Genomic DNA, 7,686 nt, shown 5'->3' with positions numbered 1-7,686 from the left:
CCTGGTCGACCAGACAGGCTTCCTGGAATTTTTCTGTCCGAGTCTGGAGCCTCTGGTCGACCAGGTCCATATCTGGTCGACCAGACAGAGATTTTTCTGAATCTCTATTTCTGGTTCAGTTATATCTGGTCGACCAGACATTTCTTTGGTCGGCCAGAAACTATGTTATACATATTTTTAATAGTTTAAAATGTTATTCATTCGTTGATTAGACTTAGGATTATACTTAGAATATTTTCTATGATTTTCTAAGTGATTAGTGAGTTGTGTGTGTGATCAAGGCTTGTACAAAGTTTCTAAAAGAAAAGACAGAATTGACAGAATTACATCTTTTGAACTTCATCTTTTGATCTTTGAAATATTGTCTTTGAAATAGCCTTAATAACTTGATTGTTGCTTTGAGATGTATATCTTGAATCTGCAGTAAAATATGTTAGATAAACAATGATTTGTTATCATCAAAATATAAGAGATATTGTAACATCAACCATGTTCCCAACAATTTCCTTGGATGCGAATACGATTTAGCACCCCTAACTGATTGCAGTATGCGGGACTGATTCGACTCATCAATGTGTTTGGTTGCATCTCAACTTTTCCTACTTATAAGAAAGGAACTCAATGACATGAGGAGGAAAATTTCAGTTAAAGATGGCATGGTTGAAGGTTGTGAAAGAGAGCTCAGAAATTGTCATGATATTATTGCTAAGATGAGGGAAGAGATTGAGCTATGCCATGGTGAAACTGAGACTCGTATGCATGAGATTTTAAAATTAAGGTTGGAGAGATCAACATGTGCTAGTGAACTTCAACAACAAAAGGAATTAGAAAATTTTCTAATGATAGTGACATCAATGAGATGGTTGCTTCTCTTGGGAAAAGCAAGAAGATTGCTATTTACGTTGTGCGTGGTGTTGAAGAATATACTGGTGACGTTGATATTGATCTTAGAGAGGGAGCACATAATGAACCACCAAATGAGGATAATGCTACTACATCTGAGGCAGGCTCAAGCAATGCAAATACAGAGGATACTAATCAAGTCACTAATGAAGCTAAACATGATGAGAATGAGGTATACTCTCCAATAGCATATTGTATTTGTCCTTAAATTACTCTCCTAAATATTGATGGTTGTTGTATTTTTATGTGAAGGTTGTGAATGAAGACAATGAAGACAATAAGGCAACCGAGGAAGCTCAACATGATGATAATGAGCTATACTATTCAATATTTGTATATTTTGACACATAAACATTATTGTTGAAGTTGATTATATTCCATGAGTTGAAATTAAGTGGTATATATATGAATGATATTAGGTGGTATCTGTGTAGATATCAATAATATAAGGTGGTATTTGTATATCATATTATGAATTTAGGTGGTATCTGTAAAGAATAACTTAATTTATGGTGGTAACTGTATGACATAACTTGATTTTAGGTGTTAATTGTATAACATATTTTTATTAGAGGTGTTATCTGTATAATCTATGCTAGTTGAAGACGGTATCTGTATGAAGTTTTTTATCTGAAAGTTATAATTTTTTGTGTAGAGCATTGGTGAAGACAATGGGGCTAGTGATGATGATGAAGACAATGGGGCTAGTGATGGTGATGATGATGAACATGATGATGAGGGTGCTGATGAAAATGAGGCCCTTGAGGAAGCTAAAATTGATGACGAAGAGGGGCTTGTGGATATACATGGGGAGAATGAGGATGAGGATTCAGAGTATCAACTTAGTGATGGTGACTACGATGATGCTGGTGAGGAGGAAGTTGAGTTAGAGGAAGAAGTAGAGGCTACAACACAACCAACAACTTAGGTGAACATGAATAAGATGTTTGATGATATACCTCAGGTGAATGAAAAATCAGATGGTGAGACTGAAGAGTTAGTGAGTTTACAAGGCTCTGATTATGAGAAAGTCTAACCTCCAGAATTCAATGAAGATAAAGATTTTGACAAGTCTGTTGACTTGGTATTGGGTTTGAAAATTTCTACCAATGAGGTTTTAAGAAGAGCTTTTAAGTTGCATGTAATACAAAAAGGGTATGATTTTTACCACTTGCAAAATGATAGCAAGATGGTCTCCATTTATTTCAAGTATTGATGTAAGTGTGAAGGCCTATTCAAGCATGGTAGGAGACTGAAATGTCCTAACAATTGTCAAGATGTTTGCAAGTTCAAAGTCCATGCCGTGACAATGAATGATGAAGTCACATTTCAAATTAAATATATGAGGCTCAAGCATGGCAATTGTGGTGGTTTTAGTGACAAAAACTCCAAAGTCTCATCTGAGTGGTTAGCTACAAGATATCTAACAAAGTAAAAAAGATGATTTTGATTGGAAGATGTCTATATTCATTTCAGAGGTGAATAGAGACTATGAGGTTAACATTAGTGGTCCTATAACATAAAGAGCAAGACAACTTGCCTTTGTGAAGATTTATGGTGTTGCAAGTGTTCAATACAAGAGAGTATGGGACTATGCAGCTGAAATTGGGAGGATAAATCCATGGAGTTTTGCTTTGGTTAGAGTATATAATATCAATAAAAACTCATCACTGTAGGGTCTGATTTTGCTTATGTATACCAATTGTAGGATCGTGACCCTTAAGAATAGAGTGCGCTCTTATAAAAATCTGCGAAAGCTTTACACTTAAACAGATCGTGACCCTTAAGAATAGAGTGCGCTCTTATAAAAATCTGCGAAAGCTTTACACTTAAACACTAGAGGGTGAGTTTGCAAAGTAGATTATATTTACACTTAAACACTAGAGGGTGAGTTTGCAAAGTAGATTATAAATTACAAAGAAAGAATGACAATCTCCGAAAATGAACATCACAAACACAAGCATGTATACTGGTTCCACCTCCCTAGTGTACATCCAGTCCCCAAGCAAATTCCGCTTAAGAGTTTCCACTATGATTTTGAAACCTTACAAAATCAAAAGCAAACCTGACCAATTTGCAAGACCATGCAAATTACAAACCCAATTGACAAGACCATGCCAATTGCCACCCAATCTCTAAACCAAGAGATCAACCCTCTCAAACCCGAGAGAAATCCTTTTTGAAGCAAGAACACAATTGATCCTATAAGTCTTGAATGTGTAGTGAAGTGCAGCAGTGGCTTAGGATTCTTTTAACTCTTTGAATATTGTCTATATAATCTCTAAGAATGATTGAAACCAAAGCCATATCAGAAACTCTCTTTTTCTAAACACTTAGCATGAAAATCTGGAAAACTAGAGAGTGAATATGCACAAATATTTGATCTTATGTGTATGAATTAGTTGTTCAAATTTCTGAACTTATAACCTATTTATAGCCCTTGAAAAGACAAGTTTTCAACCCCTAAAAACGTACACAAAACGGTTATAAACAATCACTTATTCAAAACCTAAAATCTGAAAAAACTACATCTGTAGTCGACTACAAGTCATAGTAGTCGACTACACTGAGTCTAAACAGACTCTGTGAAGTCAGAAAATTGCTTAGTAGTCGACTACAAGGCATAGTAGTCGACTACACTGTAAACTCACAGATTCTGGAATTTTCTCTTCAGTATTTTAACTGTAACTTTCTCATCTGATATCAGAATGAGGTGATTTAAGATTTTTTGGAAAGCTCTTGAAGAGACTTATAACTTTGATCTTTTGAGTTTTTTCAGATTCTATTTGATAAGGGGTATAAATAAAATATTTTAAGACTCACTCAATATCTATAAACTCTAATGGCTAACATAGGGGATTTCTATTGTTAACCAACACACTAAGCAGGTGTTAGTGTGTTCTAACACTATGTGTGTGCATGTGTGTGAGTGATCAAGGCTTGTACAAATTTCTAAGCGAAGAAAATATAAAATTACATTTTGATAATAAAGTATATCTTCTTCTTTGCTTTATTTTGCCTTGAACTCATCTATGTCTTGAGTATCTCTTTAAATATAATTGTTGATATAGCTCTGATACTGCAAAACAAATGTTAGCACATAATACACACAACATATAATATTTGTTATCATCAAAATAAACTAATCTTGGGGTCAAGATTCCTAACAATCACCACTTTTCCATATACTATATGTATGTTTGGTTGCATGCAAAGAAGGGTTGAAGAAAGGTTAAGGCCACTTATTGGCCTTGATGGCTGCCATTTGAAAGGTGGCTATACAGGACAAATCTTGAGTGCTATAGGAAAGGATGTCAATGACAACATCTACCCTATTTCCTATGCAGTTGTTGAAGTGGAGAATGAAGAAACATGATGTTGGTTTATTGGCCAACTAATTAATTGTTGATTTGGGTCCAGTGGAGCAATATGGATGGGCTTTCATGTTAGATAGACAGAAGGTAATCTTTCTAATACTCTAACTTGTATAATTGATTACATATATTGGATAGAAAATTACTATTAAGGTGGTAAATATATAAACTGGGCAATGTAGATGGTATCTGTATATATTATAAGAAGTTAAGGTGGTATCTGTATATATTATATGTACATGTTTTGAGAAGTTATGGTGTTAATCATAGAAACTGTGTAATGTATTTGTAACTTTAGGTGCGACATATTTGCATATTCTTCCAACGTTATGCTAATACATTCAAGCTTTTAATATTTGTGTAGGGCCTAATTGAAGTTTTGAGGATAGTAGTACCTACTGCTAAGGTTAGATTTTGTTGTATATATATATATATATATATAGGAAGTCTTTTAAAGATGCTATGTGGAGAGCTTGTAAGGCTTCTACGAAAGTTAATTTTGATGAGACAATGAAAATTATCAAGTACATAGATGAGGGTGCTTACAACTATCTTATGGCTGAAGATCCTTCGCATTGGAGTTTGCATGCATTCAAAGAAAGCACCAAGTCAGATTGCTTGTTGAATAATATGTCCAAGTCATTCAACAAAATGATTCTTCAAGTAAGGGATAAGCCTATTCTCAGATGTATGGAGTTCATTAGGAGGATGCTTATGAAGAGGTTCATTCTCAAGCAAAGAGAGCATTGCTAAGATGGAGGGGCTTCTATGCCAAAGACATTTAAAAAAAATTAAATTTCTCAAGCATGGGGTAAGACACTATAAGACTGAATTTGCAGGAAATGACAAATTTAAAGTGAAATATAAAGAAGATGATACATACATAATGAATTTGTGGACAAAAAGATGTGGATGTAACAAATGGCAACTCAGTGGCTTACCTTGCATACATGGAGTTGCAGCTCTGGTTAAAATTGGCATGCATGTTGAAGATTTTGTGCATGAGGCATATACAAAGGAGACTTATATTCTAGCTTATGCCATGAACATCTCACCTCTCCCTCGCATAAAGCAATGGCCCAAGACATGATATCCTGAACCAGAGCCTCCTCAAACAAGAATTATGCCAGGAAGGCCAAAGAAAAGAAGACGAAGAGAGATTGGAGAGCAAGTTGCATCCACACAAAGGGCGAAAAGAAAATATTGCATAGTAGATATAGGAATTTTGGACAAAAGGGGCACAACAAGAAGACTTGCAAAAATCCAACCCAAGTTAAAGCTTCACCTAAGAAAGGGGGTAGGCCAAAAAAGTTATCTCAAGAGGTAAGTCTCTAATTTTTGTGTATTTTCAACCATTTTTATTTCAAAACTTGGACTTTGATAACAATAGATGTCTTCATGATATAGGGTACTAGCTTAGAGAGCCACAACAATCCAACATAGGAGCTCCACATGAAAGTGGTCAGGTGATCAAATATTGTCATGTATCTCATAGACCTCATTCTCACATGATATCTCACATATATTTAATTTTTGTGTATACTCTACAATTTTATTTCAAAACTTGAATTTGACAACAATAGGTATACATCTTCATTGTATATGGTACTAGCCATGAGAGGCCACAAGAATCCAACACAGGAGCTCCTCATGAAATTAGTCAGGTGAATAAATATGTCATGTACTAATATAAATATACCTCTATCTTGATGATACCTTATATTTTTCTTCTTGTCTTAATTGCAGATTCCCTTTATGATAACAACTAATTTCACACAAGCCATTACACCCACACAAGACTACACACCAAGTTACTCACCAACTCCAACTGAAGGAACACCAAATGAGAACATGAGCAAAGTTAGAAATAGGGGTAATGTTTGCATTTCTGTGCCACAAGTGAAAGAGGCAGCACAACAAATTCAACAAGGGAAAAAAATGCAGCAAAGCCTGCATGGAAGCCTTGATTCCTTTTCTTTTATTTGAAAATTTTGGTTATCTCAATGGTTTTGAAAACTTGTGGTGGCATGTGTAAAAATTTAACTTATATTTTGTTACCTATAGGTGATATCTGTAATATACCTGAACTTGAAAGGTGGTTTATGTATTCTTTGTTGACATTTTAGGTGGTAACTATATACTCAGTTTAGGTTGTTTATGCAAAGACTTCAGTTTGTTTATGATCTTCATCACAATGATGCTTATACTTCTACTATTAAGGCAGGTTTGTGAGTTGGTGAGTTATATATTCTTTTATGACTAAGCTATTCTGACCAAAAAAAATTACATGTACCTATACCAAAAGGTTTAGAAGACCTCTGTCCTATCAATTAGTCAATGGACGCTTTTCATTCCTTTTTCTTGTTTCGCATTCTCCCTTTCTCTTTTTGGAAAAAAAAGGAGATTACATGGAAAATCTTTTAGGGAATAAACAAAAGAATACATATTCGAATGGAGGGTACATGTAATTTTAATTCTTTCACTTATTTCTTGAGCAATATCTTGCCTAGTACACAACATTACATACGTAAGACTACCTGCAGCAGAAGCATTTGAAAATTGCTTCTTTCTTTCCAACTTCCTATTTGTATAAGGTGACATTTTCTTAGAAAGAGTGACTCTTGTTAAAAAAAGGAATAAGTCTCTTCGTTGAATGTCAAATTTAAAGAAAGATTCCCAGCGATAAAATAAAACCAGATAGAGAGTGGCTTAACAAAGAATCAGTTTGAAGAGCTCCTTTTGGCTTATGGAAAACTGGTTCGACAAAGAACCAATTTTCGCCAAATAAGGAAAGAGCTCAAAACTAGACCAAGGTTGACTGCAAAACACACGCAATCGCATGTTCAATGTTAATTCTCAGTCCAAGTTAACATAAACCAGCTCATAATGACTGAACCTCATGGGATTAGCCTTGACCCGTTTTTATCCTAAACTAGGCTAAAACAAAACCAGATAAAGAGTGGTTTAACAAAGAATCGGTTTGAAGAGCTCTTTTTGGCCTACGGCAAACTAGACCAAGGTTTAAAGGATGAAAACTAGACCAAGGTTTAACCTGGTCCAGTTTTAAGGTATGGCGAAACACACGTAATCTCATGTTTAATATTAATTCTCAGTCCAAGTTGACATAAACCAGCTCATAATGACTGAATCTTATCAGAATCTGCATAGATACACACAACAACCCAAAGTTTAAGCAAACGCGCAACCTGGACCAACGAAACAAGATCTGAATCACAACTCACCATAAATTTACGGTCACAACTCGAGGATGAAATAAATCGCTCAACAACTACCAAAAGAGATGACCCAAGCCAAGCCAGCCTATCCTTCTTCAAATGTCAGGCTCATATATTTCCCATCGTGAATACACACAGCATGTGCCAAGCTGAATCATTTCCTGTATAAATTT

The sequence above is a fragment of the Asparagus officinalis genome, chromosome 1, assembly GCF_001876935.1.
Source record: "Asparagus officinalis chromosome 1, Aspof.V1, whole genome shotgun sequence".
Taxonomy (NCBI): domain Eukaryota; kingdom Viridiplantae; phylum Streptophyta; class Magnoliopsida; order Asparagales; family Asparagaceae; genus Asparagus; species Asparagus officinalis.
Note: the sequence above shows the minus strand (reverse complement) of the source record.